Source organism: Mesoplodon densirostris, chromosome 2 (assembly GCF_025265405.1).
Source record: "Mesoplodon densirostris isolate mMesDen1 chromosome 2, mMesDen1 primary haplotype, whole genome shotgun sequence".
NCBI lineage: Eukaryota > Metazoa > Chordata > Mammalia > Artiodactyla > Ziphiidae > Mesoplodon > Mesoplodon densirostris.
Genome location: NC_082662.1, coordinates 163,252,089 through 163,275,563, shown reverse-complemented (window position 1 = coordinate 163,275,563; position 23,475 = coordinate 163,252,089). Strand labels below are relative to the sequence as shown.

The window sequence follows — 23,475 nt, the reverse complement described above, 5'->3', positions numbered from 1 at the left end:
CTACACTGTTTCATTAGGACCAAGATCTTAACTTTTCTTTACTTTTGTATCCCAGTACCTAGCACATATAGTAGGTGCTCAATAAATATTTGGTGAGTTAATAACACAAACTTGAGAAGTAGGTGTTATTATCTCCATTTTACAAAATGAGAAAACTGAATTTAAGAGATGTTAACTTATCCATACTACATAGTAATTAATTAGCAGAACTGTTCATTCATACCTGTTTGTCTTATTTTAAAGCCTAAAAAATATGTAATCCTTTTTGTATCTTAAACACAATGCTATATATATTTACATAAGCATGCACACTATATACACACATGTATGCACTATATATGTATACACACATTTATCATTTGTTTCTCATAACAATTTTATCACTCAAAATTTTTTCTGATTGTAAAATCTGGAAATTACAGAAAGCCATGCATAAAATATTTTTAAAAACCTGATGGCTCTAAGAAAACTACTGTTAAAGTGTTTACCATTATAAACATTTCAGAGTACATTTTAAAGTCTTTTTTTCTATGACTATGCATATATGTGTGTTTTTATAGCACATTTATGGCATAAGCGTATTATGGCTTAAACAGTTCCCTTGTCCTTAAACATTATTCTGAATTTAATGGCTTCCAAATATTCCATAATATGGGTGTAACATAATGCATTTATCTCTGTATCTTTATTAACAAATAGGTTTTGGTATTATGAATACTGAGTATTGTGTATGTACATTTCTAGAAAATACCGATACTGCCAAATACCAAGGTTAAAAACTATGCATAGTTTAATTTTTATACACACTGCCGAAGTGTTTGTTTTAACCAATTCACACAACTTTCCAGCACCTACAAGAGTGCTCACTTCCCTGAGGCATAACAACCTGTAATTGAGGTCTCTTTAAGAGTTCCTGGAGAGATCTCAGGCGAAATCTTCACCCTGCATCTTGAGCTCTGATCACAGGAACTCCTTCGGTCCAGCAAGCGGCGCCGTCACTTTCCGTCGGGGTTGGGTCGTCGCGGAGACGTCACGTGATCCGGCCGTCTCTGCGCCGGGGGGCGGTCTTGCGGGGATTTGCCTTACGTACGCCGCCGCATGACGTCGTACGTAGGGGCTGGCTAGCCGCCATCTTGCTTCTTTTTCTCGCTCGCTATTTCCCTCTCGAGAAGGAGCGAAAGTGTTTTGGCGGTTTGTCCATCCGCAGCTTCGGATCTCTGGGGCCCGGGGTCCTTCCAGCCGCCCCCTACCCCTAGTTTCCCCTTCCCCTTCCCCCTATAAGAGCTCTGCGGAGCCCCTGGAAGCGCGGAAACACACAGCTTGACACTCATCCTGGCCGGTAAGGAAAGCGAGGGCGTAGGAGCTGCGATCAAAGCGGGCCCTATCCGGGAGGGCTGGCGTGGGGCGGCCCGGGGCGTGGGAGCGCACCCCGACCCTGGCGCCCAGAGACGAGGGAGCCGCTTGGAGAGGGCCTTGGGTCCGGGCATCCTCTTTTTCTCTTTGGCTTCCATCATCTCTGCTTCTGGGGGAGCCTCGGCCTCCTGCTATGGGAGCGGGAAAAACCGGAGTCAGACCCGCCCCATGTGGTCTGCAGCGGGAGTTCCGGACCCGTCGGCCTCCTCCCACTCAGGCCCTGTAGGGGGATTACGCACGTTGCCGGGTAAGGGAAGGGAGTTTCCTTCCCGCGGGATAGGCGGGTGCGCGGTCTCTTTTCCTAGTGTGGGCATGTGTCCCCCCAAACAACTCAGGGGCTCATCTAGGCTCTTTAATGCTTACCTCTTCTTCATGTTTAGTGAGGGTGAAATTTGCAATGAGTAGTGTGCGGGAGAGACCGGGTTAAAGGCCGGGCTCGGTGAGAGGCTCTTCGGGGAATGAGGACCAGTCCTACTTCCGCTAGGGACGTGCTGCCCCAACTCCAGAGGCGGGTTCGGATAGTGTTTTCTCACCCTAGGCCTCTCCATCCCCTAATCTGCTTGGTGACTCTCACTCCGCAGCTTTCTCTCTTTGAGATAGCATTAGTGTTGGTGTTACGGTAAAGGCCCCACTTTAGGGCTTGAAGAAAAGGGCATAGGGGGCCAATAGGAACACTGATAAATTCTTCCTTCCCTTGAGAGGAATGTGTCTAATTCCTTTAAAGGGATGTGTATATGTTTTGACTTCATCTGAGATTCTTTTGAGGTTTCCGACGTGTCTGATGTTTGCTGGCTTCTAAGGCTAGCCGGATTTCCGCATTGACCGATCTTCAGCCTATGTCCATAGATTCATACCTCGCCAGGGTACTTGGAATTGTACAGTAGGCGACTGTGCTGTAAGATTTTCATTTGGAATGCCCCCAGAAGAATCGGGATTCTTGATTAAATGCTTGATAGCTTATTCCCGCAAATAAAAATGATAGGGTGATACTTAAACGCCCACTAAGCCCAACTCCAGCATTTGTTAGAAGTAGATTAACCTCCTCTGTTGGTAATTAAGATGCTGCTCAGACTGGAGCCATTTTTAGGTGTGTGTCACAAATGCACTGCAGCATCTTTTCTGGTCCACTTCAAATGCATTGATCCCCTAAAAAAAGGAATAGGTTGAATTTGAGTTTCTAGCATATAGTCAACGAGTAGTTCTCTCCTTTTCCATAATGGAATTTTCAGAATATAGGCTTTTTTCATTTACTTTGTGTTTCGGTCTTGTGAACTTCTGTATGTGGCTGTTTTCCCTCCACTAGTTGACCTTTTACCATGTACTGAGCACATAAATAAGCTCTTTACAGACATTCTCTGTGTTAATCCTACAGCAAGCCTTTGAGGGAGGTACTATCATCATCCCCATTTTACAGATGAGGAAATGAAATCTGAGAAATTAAAGTAGTTTGACCAAGGTCACACGGCAGTTATTGATGGTGCTGTATAGATTCAAACCCAGATTGTCTAAACGCAAAGGGGATGCTCTAAGCTGTCAAACTGCCTCCCTGTTTCTTGTAATTTTGCAAACTATAGGAACTAAATAAGATGCAGCATTATTAACCTAGTTTTTGTTTTCCTTGACTCAGTGTAGAAACATGGTTGCTTGTGAAGGTTAAAGTGTTCCAAGGTGTAAAAAACACATTATAGCTACTCTGGGGATAGAAAAGCCAGTCGAGTAAAACTCTAATGCTCTGGTATGACAGATAATTTTTAAATTTTGATATCTGGCGTATATTATTGATAAAATATTTCCTCATCTGTAAAATGGAGATGATAATAGTAGTAACTCCTTCAAAGGCTTGCTGTAGGTTTATCACAGATATGTATGTAAAGAGCTTATTACTGTGCTCAGTACATAGTAAAAGGTCAACTAGTAGTGGAAGGAGAATGACAGAACACTGGTAGAAGAAAATACTCTTCTTCCAAGCAGTGGGTAACCTGTATATTCTCAGAATGGAGTATACCTTTGGGAACTTAAGAAATAGTTTTCCTTTTTTTTTTTTTTTTTTAGGCTTTTTTAGACTTAAATATCTTTTTTCCCCCCCTTTTTTTTTTTTTTTTTCGGTAGGCGGGCCTCTCACTGTTGTGGCCTCTCCCGTTGCGGAGCACAGGCTCCGGACGCGCAGGCTCAGCGGCCATGGCTCACGGGCCCAGCTGCTCCGCAGCATGTGGGATCTTCCCGGACCGGGGCACGAACCCGTGTCCCCTGCATCGGCAGGCGGACTCTCAACCACTGCGCCACCAGGGAAGCCCTCCCTTTTTTTTTTTTTACACTTATATATTGGGTTTTGTTTCTTAAAGATTTCTTCATGTTCCAGAGTCAGTACGCCTGGGATCAGTATATTGGGCACAGCTGAAAACACAGAAGTTCTGCCTCATTCAAGTCCCTGTCTCCCCTCTACCCCTACCCCACCCCCCCCATCCTTATGGTAAAATATCTTTGAAGATTATATTATGTCCTCCTCTCCCTCCAAGTGGTTTCCTTCTTCCCCCAGCCCCCAAACACCACTTCAGTTTGTAATTCAGTTGAGGAACTCGTTTTTCAGATGCTATTTATGCCATATTTGTGTAAGGCACGAATTGATCATTCATAAAATGTTGACACAAACTGGTATAGAACCCTATTCTTACCATGAAGGAGATCCAAAAGTTGTGTCTGCCTGAGTTATGACTAATAAACTTTCAGTAAAGCGAGCCTTGTCATCTTATGAATAGGCTGACACAATGAAAGCTTGTCTCAGTCTGTGTTAACTGTTGCTTAGAAGTCTTGAGAATTAATAAGTTAGTTTTGAGTCATAACATTTAAAAATTCTCAATAATGCCATTGATGCATCAGTCAGGACATCTTTTGGGATAAAAGCGTTCTCTGGAGAGGGTGATTCCAGTGAATTTTTTTATTGTATGTGTGTCCTCCCCCCTTCCCCAAAGGCTAAATATAGTCTGACCTTTTTGCCAGTTATATTTCTAGTCATTATTTTGCTCTAGATTGACAGAATGCCTGTCACATTTTGGGGGCTTTGTGTGCACATATTTTCTGGCAGATCAGAACAAGGGCTATTACTGAGTTTCAGCAGTTGTCTAGTTGACAGAAACTTTTATGTGGTTAGCCTATACCTAGAGTTGAACACAAGATAGCAGTGGAATTATTACTGTCAATGTAATATACTCAGCCATGTGTGGTGCTGCTAGGTGCTCTACATTAAAGAAGAGCAGGACATAATCAGCATTTGTGAAGGACATCTAGTATTAAAAAAACACTACTGGGTTTTGTTTTGTTTTGGTTTTTTTTTGGCTACGTTGGGTCTTTGTTGCTGCGCATGGGCTTTCTCTAGTTGTGGTGAGCGGGGGCTACTCTTTGTCGCGATGCACAGGCTTCTCATTGCGGTGGCTTCTCTTGTTGCGGAACACGGGCTCTAGGCACGTGGGCTTCAGTAGTTGTGGCATGTGGGCTCAGTAGTTGTGGCTCGCGGGCTCTAGAGCACAGGCTCAGTAGTTGTGGCACACGGGTGGCTTAGTTGCTCCACGGCCTGTGGGATCTTCCCAGACCAGGGCTTGAACCCGTGTCCCCTGCATTGGCAGGCATATGCTAAACCACTGTGCCACCAGGGAAGCCCCAATACTGGGTATTATTTACATAACATTATATAGAAGTTTTCTGTTTACTTGTCTGCATTCTAATATTAGTCTGTTTTCCTTTACTAGACTGTTTCCATGTCTTATCACTTTGTACAGTGGTTGGCATGTATCTAGAGTTTATTATATGTTATTGAATAAATGAGATTAGGAAACAGAAAGATTAGATCCACAACTAAGGTTCAACTGACAAATGTCCTAGTGGAGCAAAAGAATACCCCAGTCATTTTTCCCCCTTTATTTACCTATTAGAATAGTATCAGATACTTTCAAATAGTTTGTGTTTATGTTCTGTACATTGTGAGATTTTTTTGCATCAGATTATCCTTACTAATTTTTAGATTTATTCAACAAACATTACAGATTCTTTTAATTTTGTAAGGCACAGTGCATGAGAGGAAAATGGCTTTTGGTTTGTACTGCCAAGATATTCACAATCTTAAGGATTAATATGAAAAGTTATCATGTGATCTTTGGATTCATACCAGAATATAAAAATAAAGATATACAGACAGGTAATGGAAATTTGGGACAGAAAATTCATATATGGAAAATTGTCCATAGTATAGGTCGAGTGCCCAGTTGGTTACAAGTAAAGGCATGATGGCCAGGAGGGACTAAGAATAATTGTAATTATTAATATTTAGTGAGCACTTACCATGCCGGGCACTGAGCTAAGAACACTTTGAGGATTATCTCTTTCATTCCATACAATAAGCCTAGAATGTGGATTATTTTATTACCATTACACAACTAGAAAACTGGATTTAAAGAGATGTAGTAATTTGTTCAAAGTTACTTAGCTAGTAGGTGAGATTCGAATTATTGACCCAGAGCCTGAGTGCTTAACTTCTATACTACATGGATTTCCCAGTGGCCAGTGTTTCTCTAACTTTAGTCATTCACAATTTTTGCTTTATCTTCAAACCGTCTGTCAATATTTTTCTTTAATTCAGCTTACTATCTTTTAATTAAGTGAGTTTAAAAGAAAAATTTATGTGATTATTTGGTGTTAGAGTTTTTTCCCCCAACGTGTTAAAGTAAACATGTAATTTTAAATACTCCTCTATGGACTACTTAAAATCATCTAATATACCATCAGTACTCATTTGTATCCCACCCTTTGGGACATAACTGCTATAAGAAATGAATACTGCATAGGATCAGGCAGCAGTTGGAATTAATGAAGGCCAGAAGTGATGAAAGCCTAAAAATAGAATAGATTCATCAAACAGGAAATGGCAGCATTACAGGAGTAGAGATATAAATTAGAGCCTTAACTACATACTTGGGACAACCATTTCCAGGATGAACTGCAAAGTGGAGTGGGTTTATTTAGACAGAGAAATGTAACAGGATGTCAGCTACATACTTGGGACATCCATTTCCAGGATGAACTGCAAAGTGGAGTGGGTTTATTTAGACAGAGAAATGTAACAGGATGTCTAAGATAATCTATGGCAAGAGAAGGAGAAAAAGAATGAATAACTTAAGGAAGAAGTCACTACAGAAATCAGGGTAGAAAAATGAAAATCTCTAAAATAGGATTGTGACAGCCAAATGTAGCAGAGTTCAGAAAAATATGTGAGAAATGGCTCTTGGATTTGGCTTGAGTGATCCTTGGTGACCCTAAGAGAATTTAAGTCAGTTAATGAGGCTGAAAGGTTATAAGCAGGGAGGAATAAGTAGTGAGACCTCAATTTTTAGGTGTGTTGGATACTCAAAATGAGCTCTGGACTAGGAGTTTGAAAACCTGGGGTTAATCCTTTTGTCACTTGGGGGCAAGTGACTTGGCTTCTTCAAGTTTTGGATACACTGTATTCATCTGGAAAATAAGGATAATACTGGTTTCCCCTATCTTAGAGGATTGTTACAAAGATCACATTAAATGTGTTTCTTATACTTTTTGATTTTAATATTCTTTGATATCACATGAGTCTTAACCACATTTAAAACAAAAGGGATGCATGAAAAGTAGGAAGTTGAAGGTAAGGGGAGGATAGGTTCTCAACAAGATTGGAAGATCTCCTCATGGTGCATATGTAATTAGAGAATGGGTGTCTAGGGAAGTTAATAATCGATCTTCCTTCCTCCTTCTTTCCTAATGAATAATCTGAAAGTGCAGGGCTGCTGCATATGGTTGTACCATTTGTGCACTGCACAAAGGTGCCTGGCTGAAGGAGGCAACAAGGACTGAAATCTAGCCCTTGATCCGCTTTGTCAGAGTCCTGTGCCCTGGCTAGGCCTCCAGCGGAAATTGTGCCTCCACTTCTCTTCTCCCTCCCAAGACATGAGCCCTCTTACCAGGATGAGTACCTGTATCTTCCCAGAGGGTGTGTTTTTCTATGTGCACAAAGGCCCTGTGGAGGCCAGTGCTCTGAAAGGCTCCTTAAGGAGACATATTAAGGATATGTTTAGAACAACATCAAAAACATTTGGGAGACTGGAGAAATGGTCACTAGGAACAGAAAGCTTAGAACTTATTATGAAAATGGGTTAAGTAGTTGCCCAACAGCAAGTATAGAATTCCAGTTTATCCAGTGTATTTTAAAGATGGGCATTGTAACTTATTAAGTGTTTCTAGTAATTTGGAAACAAATAATGTTTATTAAAATATCATATGTAGATGATCAGCTTTCAAAGAGGAAAGAGAATATATGAGTAAAACTATACTTAACATTTTAATCTTCAAAAAAACCACTTTATACTTTTTCAGTTGCAATTACAATTTACATTTTTGGCAATATGACTTGTTGTTTGGCCTGTATATGTATATATTTTTAATGTTATTTGATGTTTGAGCTTGTTTTTTTTTTTTTTTTGGCTGTGCTGGGTCTTCGTTGCTGCGCGCAGGCTTCTCATTGTGGTGGCTTCTCTTGTTGTGGAGCACAGGCTCTAGGCACGTGGGCTTCAGTAGTTGTGGCACGAGGGCTCAGTAGCTGTGGCTCATGGGCTCTAGAGCGCAGGCTCAGTAGTTGTGGCACACGGGCTTAATTGCTCCGCAGAATGTGGGATCTTCCTGGACCAGGGATCAAACCTGTGTCCCCTGCATTGACAGGTGGATTCTTTTTTTTTTTTTTAACATCTTTATTAGAGTATTATAATTGCTTTACAACAGTGTGTTAGTTTCTGCTTTATAACAAAGTGAATCAGTTATACATATACATATGTTCCCATATCTCTTCCCTCTTGCGTCTCCCTCCCTCCCACCCTCCCTATCCCACCCCTCTAGGTGGTCACAAAGCAACCGAGCTGATGTCCCTGTGCCATGCAGCTGCTTCCCACTAGCTATCTATTTTACGTTTGGTAGTGTATATATGTCCATGCCACTCTCTCACTGTCCCAGCTTACCCTCCCCCCTCCCCATATCCTCAAGTCCATTCTCTAGTAGGTCTGTGTCTTTATTCCCGTCTTAACTCTAGGTTCTTCATGGCCTTTTTTTTTTTCCCCTTAGATTCCATATATATGTGTTAGCATACGGTATTTGTTTTTCTGTTTCTGACTTACTTCACTCTGTATGACAGACTCTAGGTCCAGGCAGGTGGATTCTTAACCACTGTGCCACCAGGGAAGTCCCTTGGCCTGTATTTTTAAGTAACTGTTTTTAATGTTAGGTTTAAACTTTGTAGATCTTAATTGAACATAATATGAAGAATTACTTCTGAATTGGGACAGATAGAGGAATTTTATTTTAAAAGCAGGGAAAGGATGTTATTGAAATAAGCCTTTTGACAGAGATGTGGAAGGTTGGTTATATTGCTGTAGAAGTGTTAAAATTTTGATTAAGAAAAATTGGATTTTTTGATATGTGTAGTTACCTGTAGCCCCCACCACAATTAGGATACAGAATGAAGAAAGATGAAATATCTCCCAAGGGCTTCCCTGGTGGCGCAGTGGTTAAGAGCCCGCCTGCTGATGCAGGGGACACAGGTTCGTACCCCGGTCCGGGAGGATCCCACATGCCGTGGAGTGGCTGGGCCCGTGAGCCTTGGACGCTGAGCCTGCACGTCCGGAGCCTGTGCTCCGCAGCGGGAGAAGCCACAACAGTGAGAGGCCCACGTACTGCAAAAAAAAAAAAAAAAAGAAAGATGAAATATCTCCCAACTGTAGAACAGAGTCTTCTGACATTTTGGAGACACAAAATATCTCTCCAGATGAAGAAAGAGCTATTGAGTAAGGATTGAAAAGTCAAGAATAGCTTATATGTGCTGATTGCTTGATTTCCTGACATGACCAAAAAATAAATAAATAAATTTCTTTGGTTGTATAGTTATATTTATGACAAATTTGAAAACATGGAAAAAAGTGAAAGTAGAAGGTAGGAGAAAGAGATGGGTAGGTTAACATGTCTCAAGACAGATTGTTTTAATGGTGGAGGAATCTAGCCAGTGCTTGGTGGGGAGGGATGCTAACCAATTCTTTACACTTAAAAATTTAAACTTACAATTCCAACCCTTAAAGGCAGCCCTTTAGTTATATGAAAGGTTTAGAATAATTCATGATGTTGGATGAGCATCTTGAACAGAATGCTTCTCTTTTTCTGCCATAAAATCCAACATACTTGCCTTTCAAAAAATAAAGTTGACTAAGAAATTATTTATGCATTAGTTTTTATTTACTATGTGTAAGTTTTGAAAATGTTATTACCATTTATTAAGCTCATTATTAAGTACCAGACACCATCTAACAGCTTTATACACACTTAAATCTCACAACAGACTAGAAGATATAGCCAACAGATGAGGAAATAAAAATTCAGGATTGTATTTAATCACTGTGGAAATGCTTATGCCATAATATGTGTATGCCACAATTATGCTATAAAAACACGTAGCTACTAAATGTTAGAGCTGGGATTTAAACTTAATCTGTTGTAAGAGAAGTAATTGTGTAATACGAACAGTTTTAAAATACTACAAGTTGTCCAAAAGAGTGCTCTGGCAGTCACCTTATAGAGTAAGTGATAGACACACAGCTTTACTTTGCTGGGATAGTAACTTATAATACAGAAGATTTGATAGCTACATTTCTTTTCTGATAAGGCTTTCTTGGCCCCAGAAACTTAATTCACATATTTCAGTTTCTAAGAACAGTCTGAGCCCTTCTACCATTTTGATTAAAACTGCAACAGATTTATTTGTATTACACTTTGTTTTTAAAAATGACAATTTTTAATGCTTTTTCTGTAGTGCTATTTGTAGTAGAGGCAGTCAACGTGGTGATATTCTTAGCTTTACTATTATAATAGCAGATGATCTTAAAAATATTGGATGTCACTCTAACTTTATTTTTTTAATTTATTTTTTATTGAAGTGTGGTTGATTTACAATGTTGTATTAGTTTCAGGTGTATAGCAAAGTGACTCAGTTATACACACACATATATATATATTCTTTTTCAGATTTTTTTCCATTATGGGTTATTACAAGATGGTGAATATAGTTCCCTGTGCTGTACAGTAGATCCTTGTTTCTCTTTTATATATAGTAGTGTATATCTGTTTATCCCAAAATTCTAATTTATCCCCCCACCCTTTCCTCGTTGGTAACCATGTTTGTTTTCTATGTCTGTGAGTCTATTTCTGTTTTGTAAATCAGTTCATTTGTATCCGTTTTTTGAAGATTCCACTTGTAAGTGATATCATATATTTGTCTTTCTCTGATTTACTTCACTTAGCATGATAATCTCTAGGTCCATCCATGTTGCTGCAAATAGTGTTATGTCACTCTGACTTTAGAATTACTAAGTGATTATAATAATTAGTAATGGAAGTGACCTTAGAAGTTGACCAGTTCAACCTTTCACTCAAAGCAGAAGTTACCTTTTAAAATATTTTTGATAAAGGCTTATCTTGCTGTTGCTTGAACGTATCTGGTGCCCAGGAAGACACCGTAGTCAACCTTTAACAGTCATATTTTAACATCTTCTAAATTTCCAAATATTTGAACACCATGATAGCATTCAAACCTCTTCACTTTCTCTTGGCTTCCATCATCTGCAGAGGGTTTGGCTTTCTTTTCAGAGCTCTTTTTTTCCCCACAAAGAAACAGTTATGTATCTCTTCACGAGAGTTACTGTTTCTCTAAAAAAACAAAACAAACTCTGGGGATGAGACAGCAGGAGAGATAGGGAGAGAGGTCTAAGCTTATTTCCTAGAAGCATCCTTCTCTCACATACCTCATGGCATTGTGGCATTTTGTGCCTCAGCAAAATTACTTATCGCTTCATTTCACAGCTCTTTGGGTTGCTTGGCTAATGGTGAAAGTAGAGAATGAGTTTAAGATATAACTTGTTTCCACCTAGGGTAAACTGAACAGTTATGAAGTCTTTCTTTTGTATCCAATTTAGTTTGGTTTTAATGTTTGTCTTAATGAAGACCAGAATTGAGCGTAATGCTGTAAACAATGTGATAAACACAAGATTCAGTAGAACTGTCACAATTCCAGATTTGTGCATTAGATTTCTATCAAAGTAGCAATTTTTGTAAAGCAGTGCTGTCACACTGCTAGCTGTCACTAACTGTCCTGTTTTATATGAACAGGCTGAGTCTGTATTCTGTATTTATGAAATTCAGTTCTTGATCTATGACTAACTACTTATTCTTAAACCCAATTTAATTCTATCCAGCATTCCAAGAAAGTCATTAAATCTTAAGAAAGTCATTAAGTGCATTGTTGCTCTTTTGGATGTTTGTGTCATATGTGGTGTCTACTTTCCAGGTCTTTATTCAAGTTTTTCACAAAAGGCTTTGAAAAGGACAGGGTCCAATATATTAGTTTTTCTGGTCATATTACTTCATATTGACTTAGTTGAATATAAAATAACTTTCAGCCTCTAATATTCTATGATCCTCATTTGTATTTAAGGAGGAGTGTATAAAGACTAGTACTTTGATTAACGTGTTTAAAGTCAAACTGGGGGGGGAGTTAATCAAAAGTAAACTTTTTAGAAAGGTAATATTTTACATTATAAATCAACTATACTCCAATAAAAATTTTAAAAATTTTTTTAAAAAGGTAATATTTTGTGAATGCTGATTGACCTGGAACTCAGAGGAGTGTGGTGAATGTCTTGACTTTTTTATTTTAAATGTAAAATTTAGTTAAAATTTGAGTGATAAAATGCTGTTTTCTGAAGTTAACACATCAATCCCCTCTATCTTTGTTAGCTACCATGAGAAAATACCATAGGCGAGGTGGCTTATAAAACAGAAACTTATTTTTCAAGTTCTGAAGGCTGGAAGTCCAAGATCACCGTGCCAGTGTAGTCGGGTTTGGCTTAATGCCTTCTAGCTGAGTCCTCACATGGCTGAGAGAGAGCTCTGATGTCTCTTCCTCTTATAAGAGAACTAATTCCATTATGAGGCCCCATGCTCATCACCTCACTTAACCCTAATTACCTCCCAAAGGTCCCAGCTCCAAATACTTTCTATTACATTGGTAGTTAGGGCTTCAACATATGAATTTTGGGGGAACACCATTCAGTTCATAGTAACCTCCCCCTTTTACAGTCTACAGTGCATTGATTTTTATGCTTTTTACATTGTTACACTTCAAAATAATATTTCTACAACAGTTGGAATACATTCACTAATTGAGATATTACTATGTTTTGTTGCTTTAATTTTTTTATCCTTGATATTCAACTCTGTATTGTAATGGAGTAAGTTTTTTTTTTTAATTAATTTTTTGGCTGTGTTGGGTCTTCATTGCTGCTCACAGGCTTTCTCTAGTTGCAGCAAGCAGGGGTTACTCTTCATTGCAGTGCACGGGCTTCTCATTGCGGTGGCTTCTCTTCTTGCAGAGCACGGGCTCTAGGTGCTCGGGCTTCAGAAGTTGTGGCACGTGGGCTCAGTAGTTGTGGCTGGTGGGCTCTAGAGCATAGGCTCAGTAGTTGTGGCACACTGGCTTAGTTGCTCCACGGCATGTGGGATCTTCCCAGACCAGGGCTCGAACCCATGTCCCCTGCATTGGCAGGAGGATTCTTAACCACTGCACTACCAGGGAAGTCCCCAGAGTAAGTTTTGATATGAAAAACTTGAATCTTTTAAAATCTCTTAACCTCAAATGACATGTTATTTATTATTATGTATTTTAAAGGTTTGATGCTTATCTCTTCTATAATGAAAATTGAGTTCTGATTTTCATATGGTGAGGTTATCTTGGTTACTGGCTTTGATAGTAATCTTAGCTCCATCACTTCCTAGCCTTATGAGTTTTACTTCTCTAAGGTTGTTTCTTCATTGGTAAGTTTTGGTGACTTGGGCTTTGAGCTCTTCTTATTTCCAGTCTGATATTTTTACATTCTAAATCTCTAGAGCTCAGATTTTAAAAATTTGGCTTCAAGAGACATTACAAAATTAGAATGTATAGAAATTGGATTCCTCTTTATGTTAGAAATGGGAGAAATAAATATCAAAGATTATTCAGGGTTTTAAACTAGAGGTTAGGGAAAATGGTTATGGTGAAATTGGGAAGAACATCTTTGGGAAAGCAGATAAGCTTTTAGACTTTTTGGGGGGTTGGATAGTCTTAATCTCAAAGAAATGTTGTAAAAATAATACAGAGAATTTCCATATTCGTTCATTCATATTCCCTGATTGTTAATAGTTTACTGTATTTGTTTTACCATTCTCTGTACACACACTCACACATATTATATGTTCTTGACCTTTAATGTCTTGATCTAAACCCTGTCATTACCTGAAACGTTACATTCAAATCACAAGCTCCTATGCCTCCACTTTTCTCATTCAGTACATTTTCTCCTGCTGTTTTTATAAATGAACAGAACAATCCATAGTAAGCTTGACTCAGCAAGCATTCAATAATCACTACTGTTAAGAGCTTTTATTCAGTCTTTTTGAAATTTCCAGTTCCTTCTCCTCTCCTCCTTATTTTTTTCCAGCTTGTCTTACTTCACTCTCTGATTTAGACTTCCATGAAATGTTAATCTAACCATTCTCCTGGCAGTATCCTCATCTCCCTTGCTTTTCTTTACACCTGCCTGGCACAACTCTAATTTCTTATTCGATCCAGCTGCTTTGTGCCTCCCACCACTCCCTACTCCTAGACGTGCTGCTGGACATTGTTAACAGTCTTCAAACTGCGCAGGCTTGGGAATACTGTATATCCCTGGTTTCCAGCTTCTACTCAGGTTTCAGTGCTGCCTGTCAATGCCTCGTTTTACTAGTTGGCTGTCTTTTCTCCCAGTTCTTTGCAAATCTTTTCCAGCCTTCTCAAATCTCCACTCAGTTGATGAGATCAGCATGTCTCTGTTTCATTTGTTCCTAGTAGTGCCTGATTAGTAGGCACTGGGTAAATATTTTTTTTACGTGGATGGCGGAATTAAACAGTTTTAGTGTGTAGTTCTGTCAAGAAACTTAAGTGAAGGTGTTTTGTTCTATACGCAATTAAAAATGAATGTCTAAAAAAATGAATGTCTAAAGATTGTAGCTTGAAGGAAGGATTTCGTTGGGAATTATCCTTACTGAAGCAGTGAACAGTAGATGAGATGGCTAAAGAGGTAAGCACATAGAGAAGAGAGAGCTGACAAAAGCAGTTAACATTTATGTAGAGGGATAGGAAAAAAAAATGAGGCAGATGTCAGTCACAGAAACCAGTGAAAATGGTTTACACAGAGCTCTTTATTTTTATATTTGTATGTGATACTTGACTATTATTAGTATATATTCTTCCTTTATTTGTTCAATAAAACATTTGTTGAATGTGTCCAGCAGGCTCATCTGGAAATGGTTGCAGTTTCTTTTTAATGTTAACAATTTGAGTGGGACATTGTGCTGTGTTTCCCAGAGGAACTAAACAATCACTATAAGAATAAGGAGGAAAGAGGTAAACAGAGGCTGGATACATAGAAGCCCATGGAGGCCAGAAAGGTTATGATTCTGTCATTTAATTGAATTTTGCAAATTGGTGATTTGCAAAAGTATGAGGTTCCTCCCCCCCCAAATATACTAGATTTTAAATATCACTTAATATTTTTGGTATCAAATACTTTTAATTCTTTTGTAATCGTAGGTGAGTCACCTTAGAATCTTACAATTTTTGTCACTGATGGAATTTTAGAGGTAGTACCTAATCTCCTCTTGATGTGGAAATCCCTTACAGATTTTTTTTCCCACAAATTTTCAGCCTACAATACCTATCCTTTCATGAAAACCATCTTTTTGTTACCACTGTTTCGTTATTCTTTCATTTCAAAAAGTTGATGTTTATATTATGGTAAACTGCTGCCTTCCAAATTTCCCTTAGACCTTTCGGAAACAGTCTGTTGGCTTTAAAAGCACTGGCTTCCTTTTTTTTTTTTCTTTTTTCTTTTTCTTCCTTTCTTCCATCTTAACTTTTTTTTTGGTCAAAAAAGGTAATATGTATTTATTGTTCAAAATTCAGAAAATGTAGGTGCATGTTTTGCTACATCTAATTTCAGTGAAAAAAACGCTAGTTTCTTACCAGCATTGCTCAGTTATAGAACCTTGAATTTAGAGAGATGTTTACTTTCTCTTTCCTTAAACAGAGAAAGGGGATGTGTTATTCAAAAAGCTTTATTTTGGAGACTGACCCTCAGCCCTTAATGATTTAGATTTTTTAGGTACATAGTAGATGGGGTAGTAATATAAAAAATACAAGGTTTTTTTTTTTTTTGCCACGCCACACAGCTTGAGGGTTCTCAGTTCCCTGACCAGGGATTGAACCTGGGCCGCGGCAGTGAAAGCCCAGAATCCTAACCACTAGGCCACCAGGGAACTCCCAGAATGCTATTTTTAAAACAAAGACAAGCCTTTGCTCAGAATTCAGTGGTTTCCCATTGTTTCAAAGATAAAGTTTTTAATCCTAATAGGCCCACCTCATCCAACCTTCTTTCTCTCCTTCAACTGTCCCTTTCTTACTAGCTTTTGCTTCCCCAGCTTTTATATTTTTGAACATGGTTAGCATATCAGGGCCAGAGGTCCTTTGCATTTGGTTTTTCTTCAACCTTGAAGCTGCCTCTTTCCCCTTGCTCTCTCCTCAGAGAGGCCTTTAGTGATCAACTTATCTAAAGTAGTTCCACCCTTTCTAAAGTAGTTTCCACCCTTTCATGTTGTCCTGTTTGGTTTTATTTATGGCATTTGTCACCATATGAAATGATTTTATTTACCTATTATTTGAATCAACAAACTAGAATGTAAGACCCGTGAGAGCAGATTCTTATCCCTTGTATCTCCAGTCGACAGAATAGCATACATAGTAGGTGTTCAGTAAATGTTTCAAAATATGGATCACTTAATGACTGACATAGATTATAAATAAATTTTTCACGTACCATATTGTAGTGAATATCCTTACGTGTATGTGTATTTTGCACGCATTAGTATTTTTTTAGGATAGATTCTTAGACTTTGTTTTAAGCTATGCTGCTGGGTTCTAAACCATTCTTAGCTCTCTACCCAGGCCTTACAAAACAGACCACAGGCTGGATTTGGCCATAGGCCTTAGTTTGCCAAAGCCTGCCTTTAGTTCATCGTAAATAGCATGTGAATTGTCCCTGTTTAATGTCAGAATTCCCTTTTGAAATCACCTGGTCCAGACACTTTGGGGGTGGGCAGCTTTTGGACAACTTTTTTTTCCATTGTTTTTACCTGTTTATTTTGAGCCAAATCTGGTAATTTCTGTTTTCCTAGAAAACCCTTATTTCAAAGCCTTCTCTTCATGTGTGTATTTTATATCATCTTTCTCATTCTTAGTGTTAACTTAAAATTAGAGCGATTCAGCTAATTTATATATTTTTTTTCCAAAAGAGCCAGCTCTTGAATTTATCAGTAGTTATTATTCTGGTTTTTTTAAATTTGATTTTTCTTTTCTGCTTTTTTTGGGGGTAACTTTTAAAACATATTGTTTTGTCTGGTAATGAAAGTCCTTAAGAACATTCCTTTGAATTATATGATTCTGTGTTTTATGGTTTGATAAGAAGTGTGTTTGTTTTTCACTTTCAGTTGATTTTCTTCTACATTTCTAGTTTTGTCTATTAACTTTGTAGCCACAGGAATCTTAAACTACTTTCTTATCAATCTCAGGAACAAAAACAGTTTGTTGATTCCTTGTTTATTATGTTCTGACATTTTTTTTTTCTGCTCTGGTATGAGCTGTATTATTACATTGTTCTTCATTATTCCTTGTCAGAGCTACTGATTTCTCCAATTTCATATCTTGCCAGCCTGTTTCCCTCCCTGCCATCCCTGCCCTCTTCCCTTGTACAAATTAAAAACACTACTGGAGGGACTTCCCTGGTGGGGCAGTGGTTAAGAATCCGCCTGCCATTGTCAGGGACACGGGTTCAATCCCTGGTCCAAGAAGATCCCACATGCCGTGGAGCAACTAAGCCCCTGCGCCACAACTGCTGAGCCTGAGCTCGGGAGCCTGTGAGCCACAACCACTGAGCCTACGAGCCACAACTACTGAAGCCCGTACACCTAGAGCCCATGCTCCGCAGCAAGAGAAGCCACTGGAGTGAGAAGCTCACGCACTGCAGCAGAGTAGCCCCCACTCACCGCAACTAGAGAAAGCCCGCACGCAGCAACGAAGACCAAATGCAGCCCAAAAAAAAACAAAACAAAAAAACCCACTATTGTATATCTCCTCTATTAATATTCTACTTTACTTCTGACATTTCTGGTCACCACGTGGAGAGCGGGGTCCCCACAACAAGCAGTTAGTTAGATTCTCTAGCCACTATCTGGGTGTCCTGAAATTTAACTCAATTCTGATCTAACTACCCAGAGATAGCATTATATCCCAGAGATTAATAAGGGCTCAGTCCCACAAGACTGTCCCCCCGAATACTTCAGATGCCAGTTGAAAGTCCAGATTGTTATGATTGTTAACCATGCTGCTGGCTAACTGGCTGGCTGGCTGTAAATCAGGTTTGATTAATTTGCTAGAGCAGTTCACAGAACTCAGGAAAACAATTTACTTACTAGATTACTGGTTTATTACAAAGATATTAAAGTATAGGAGTGAATGAAAAGATGTACAGGGCAAGGTCCAGAAGAGTCCCAAGCACATGAGTTTTTGTCCCTGTGTAGTTTATGGAACTCCATCCTCCAGGAAGTGCTCCCAACTTTAATGGAGGCATGAATAATTAAATCTTTGGCCAATGGTGATTAATTCAACCTCCAGCTCCTCTGCCTTCCCTGGAGGAGAGGAGGATGGTGTTGAAAGTTCCAGCCCTCTAATCACTTGTATATATGTGCCAACCCCTGGCAACCAGCCCTCACCCCTAGAGGCCTTTCTGGAGTCACTACGTTAACTTATCCTCAGGTGTGGTTGTAAGGGGCTTGTTATGAATAACAAAAGATACCTTTATCTCCTATTATTTAGGAAATTCCAAGTGTTTTAGCCCTGTGTCAGGAGCGATGAAGACCAAGTATAATTTTCTTATAAATCACAATATCATACCTTGCAGTCTACACTCCACTTACTATAAATTTGTATAAATATCTGTAATAACTTCATTTCTAATCCCTCTTGTTTGCTTGGAATCTAGGGGTCCTTGATCTTTTAAAAAATATTTTTATTGACATAAAATAAACTGCACATACTTAAAGTATACTATTTGATGCTTTGCATATACACATCGTGAAACTCTTACCACAGTCAAGATAATGAACATATCAAGAAAAATTTCCTTCTGTTCCTCCCAGTTCCTATCTATAGGCAATCACTGATCTGCTTCCTGTACCATAGATACATTTGCATTTTGTAGTGTCCACTGAAAAAAAGCGCACAACCTAAAAGGTGAGAATTACGTTTTGTTTGGCGGACAAAACTGAAGGCTTAAGCCTGGAAGTTAGCCTTTCAGATAGCTCTTAGGGACTAGTCCAAAGAGGTAAGGGAGGAGCCAGGATATATAGAAGTTTTGCAACAAAACCCAGGTAGTTGGAACATCAAAAAAGGTTAAGGTTAATTAAAGAAAACCAGACATTTCAAGTTAATGAATTTAGCTCTTTTCTATTATGGGAAGATGCAAGGGTCTGGGCTTATTGAAATCATTCCTTTGATATGCACCTTAACTATCTAGGGCCAGTATCCTCCTTTTCTCCATCCTGGATCCCCTCAGGGTGCACAGTTGGCAGTGGCTGCTGTAGCTACTGGCTTGTTGGCCCACGGCAACATCCTTTGTTTACTGATATGGGAGGCAACATTTTTCATCCGCAGTTGAATTCAGTATATAGCGTATATGTTGGGAGTCTAACTTCTTTCCTTCACCATAATGACTTTGAGATTTATCCATGTTGTTACATTTATCAGTAGTTCATTCTTTTTTATTGCTTGGGTATTCATTCCATTTATGTATATACCACAATATGGTTATCCAGTAACCTGTTCGTGAACAGTTGGGTTGTTTCCAGTGCTTGCCTATTACAAATAAAACTATGAACCAGAGTACAAGTCTGAGTCTTCATATGGACATATGTTTTCATTTTCTTGTATAAACATTGGGAATGGAATTGGGATTGTATGGTTTGGGGATGTTTTTTCCTTTTTAAGAAGCTGCCAAACTGTTTTCCCAAGTGGTTATACCATTTTACATTCCCATGAGCAGGCTATGAGAGTTCCAGTTCTTCCACATCCTTGTCGACACTTGGTATAATTATTCCGTAGTTTTAGCCAATACAGTAGAAGTATGGAGGTATCTTACTGTGGTCTAAATTTGCATTTCCCAAATACTAATGGTGCTGAAATGCTGAATATCTTTACGCGTGTTTATTTGCCACTTGTGTATCTCTGGTGAAGTGTCACATCCTGTGCCCTTTAAAAATAATTGGGTCATGTGTTTTATTATTGAGTTCTGAGAGTTTTGTACATATTCTGGATAAAAGTGTTTCGTCAGATATATGATCTGCAGATGTTTTTTCCCAGACAGTAGCTTGTGTTTTCATTCTCAACCATGAGAACTTTCAAAAGGCAAAAGTCTAGTTTAAAAATTTCATCTTTTATGGATTGTGGGCCCCGCCCCCACCCCCACCACACGCGGCTTGTGGGATCTTAGTTCCCCAGCCAGGGACTGAACCCCCACGCCTTTGGCAGTGAAAGCTCTGAGTCCTAACCACTGGACTGCCAGGGAATTCCCTATGAATTGTGTTTTTAGTGTACTATCTAAGAAGTCTTTATATATAGCCCAGGGTCACAAAGATTTTCTCCTATGGTTACTCTAGAAGTTTTTATAGTTTCAGGTTTTACCTTTTGTCTGTGGTCCTTTTTAAAAATTTTGAGGGCTTCCCTGGTGGCGCAGTGGTTGAGAGTCCGCCTGCCGATGCAGGGGACACGGGTTCGTGCCCCGATCCCGGAAGATCCCACATGCCGCGGAGCGGCTGGGCCCGCGAGCCATGGCCGCGGAGCCTGTGTGTCCGGAGCCTGTGCTCCGCAACGGGAGAGGCCACAGCAGTGAGAGGCCCGCGTACAGCAAAAAAAAAAAAAAAAAAAAAAAAAATTGAGATATTTTTAACATATGATGTCATATAAGTTTAAGGTGTATTTTTGTGCATTTATATATTGCAGTGTGATTACCACTGTAGCATTAGCTTAAACCTCCACACATCACGTGCATAATTATCATTTAAGATCTTGGCTCAAAAAATCTACAAACAATAAATGCTGGAGAGGGTGTGGAGAAAAGGGAACCCTCTTGCACTGTTGGGGGGAATGTAAATTGATACAGCCACTATGGAGAACAGTATGGAGGTTCCTTAAAAAGCTAAAAATAGAACTACCATACCACCCAGCAATCCCACTACTGGGCATATACCCTGAGAAAACCATAATTCAAAAAGAGTCATGTACCACAGTGTTCACTGCAGCTCTATTTACAATAGTCAGGACATGGAAGCAACCAAAGTGTCCATCGACAGATGAATGGATAAAGAAGATGTGGCACATATATACAATGGAATATTACTCAGCCATAAAAAGAAACGAAATTGAGTTATTTGTAGTGAGGTGGATGGACCTAGAGACTGTCATACAGAGGGAAGTAAGTCAGAAAGAGAAAAACAAATACCATATGCTAACATATATGGAATCTAAAAAGGTTCTGAAGAACTTAGAGGCGGGATAGGAATAAAGACGCAAGCGTAGAGAGTGGACTTGAGGACGTCGGAAGGGGGAAGGGTAAGCTGGGACGAAGTGAGAGAGTCGTGTGGACTTATATATATTTCCAAATATAAAATAGATGGCTAGTGGGAAGCAGCCGCATAGCACAGGGAGATCAGCTCGGGGCTTTGTGACCACCTAGAGGGATGGATTAGGGAGAGTGGGAGGGAGACACAAGAGGGAGGAGATATGGGGATATATGTATATGTATAGCTGATTCACTTTGTTATAAAGCAGAAACTAACACACCATTTTAAAGCAATTATACTCCAATAAAGATGTTTTAAAAAAAAAAAGATCTTAGCAGCTTCGAAATACATATACAATGTTGTTGACCATAATCATAATACTGTACATTAGCTCTCCAGAACTTAACCCATCTTCTACCTGCAAGTTTGTACCCTTTGTTACGGTCCATTTTGCATTGAGTTTTGTATATTTTTGTATTCATTCATTCATTCAGCCAGCTAGCTGCACTGGGTCTTAGTTGCGGCATGTGGGATCTTCGTTGTGGCATGTGGGATCTAGTTCCCTGAACAGGGATGGAACCCTGGGCCCCCTGCGTTGGGGGCATGGAATCTCATCCACTGGACCACCAGGGAAGTCCCAAGTTTTGTATATCTTTCTATATTCTGTTCTGTTGATCTGTTACTACAGTGTCTTCATTGCTGCTTTATAAGTCTTGAAATCAGGTGACATTTGCCCTCCAACATTTTCTTTTTAAAATTCTTTTGCTTATTGTAGAAAAATTCCCTCTGAGGTTTTGTTTGGGATTGCTTTGAATCTGCGGATAAACTTGGCAAGAATTGACATCTTATTATTGGGTCTTTTGACCCACAGACATGGCCTGTCTCCATTTATCTAGGTCTTCTTTAATGTTTTGTAGTTTTCAGTATACAAATATTGCACAATTTTTGTCAGATATATCCCTAAGTATTTCCTAGTTTTAAGTTGCTGTTATAAGTTGTACTCTAATTTCTGATTGTTCGTTGCTACTATGCACTGATATAATTGATTTTGTATATATTGATCTTGTATACAACCTTGCTTAACTCTCTTCTTAGTTCTAGTAGCATTTTTTAGACTTAGTCAGATTTTCTACATATATGATCATGTCAGCAAATAGACAGTTTTATTTCATCCTTCCCCATCTGACTTCCTTTCCCCCCTGCCTTGTCTTACTGCACTGGCTTAGAATCTAGGACAGTGTTGAACAGAAGTGGTGAGAGTTGATAGCCTTTCTTTGTTCCTTAGAACATGGGTTAAGCATTCAGTCTTTTACCATTAAGTATGATGTTGCTATAGGTTTTTTATTAGTAGACTTTATTTTTTTTAAATAGGCTGTAATAGACGCCCTTTATCAGGCTGAGTCTTAGTTTCCTGAGAAGATTTTATCAGGAATGGGTGTTGTGTTTTGTCAGATACTTTTTCTGCATATATTGAGATAATTGTGTGTTTGTTTTAGTTTACTATATGGTGAAATGCCTCTATTGAGTTTTTTTGTTTTTGTTTTATTTTCCCTCGGGTTCGCGGGCCTCTCACTGCTGTGGCCTCTCCCCTTGAGGAGCACAGGCTCCAGACGCGCAGGCTCAGCGGCCATGGCTCACGGGCCCAGCCGCTCCGCGGCATGTGGGATCTTCCCGGACCGGGGCACGAACCCGTGTCCCTGGCATCGGCAGGCGGACTCTCAACCACTGCGCCACCAGGGAAGCCCTCTATTGAGTTTTGAAAGTTAAACCACCTCTGCATTCCTGGGATAAAGATATTTAAATAATAAAAAAGTGTTTTTCACACATTTCTTACTTAGTTTCATTTCTGGTGCTGTTCATTCTTTTCTGTAGATCAGCCTTCTGTCTGGTAACTTTTTTTTTTCTTTTTTTTTCTCCTGTTTGAAGGACTTAACATTTCTTAGAGTGTAGATCTGCTAATGATGAATTATTTCATCTTTCTTAAGGCTGAGAAACTCCTGTTGGTCATTTTTGAAAGTACTTGTGCTGGATATAGAATTCTAAGTTATCAGTTTTTTCTTTCTAAGCATGTGGCTGCAACATTTTCTCACTTGCATGGTTTCCAACAAGGATTCTGCTCTAATTTTTTTTTTTTTAACCTCTTAGTTCCTCTTAGTTTAAACCAGGGATTGAACCCGCACCCTTGGCAGTGAAAACGCAGAGTCCTAACCACTGGCCCCCCTCTGCTCTAACTCTTATGTTTGTTTCTCTTATTGCTTTTCAGATGTTCTCTTT

General features: G+C 39.2%; 1 protein-coding gene across 13 annotated transcripts in view; it reads left to right on the top strand.

The window, feature by feature from the left end:
• Nucleotides 1–1,122: 1,122 nt before the first annotated feature.
• PRRC2C (proline rich coiled-coil 2C) overlaps nucleotides 1,123–23,475 on the top strand; it is a 96,331-nt gene continuing 73,978 nt past the window's right edge. For 12 of the 13 annotated variants that reach the window (XM_060091270.1, XM_060091265.1, XM_060091262.1 and 9 more), the window contains exon 1: nucleotides 1,124–1,339. The gene's annotated coding sequence lies outside the window, so the exon portion shown is untranslated. Of the gene's footprint in view, nucleotides 1,340–23,475 lie in introns of all 13 variants that reach the window. The other variant, XM_060091261.1, reaches the window with a different exon arrangement.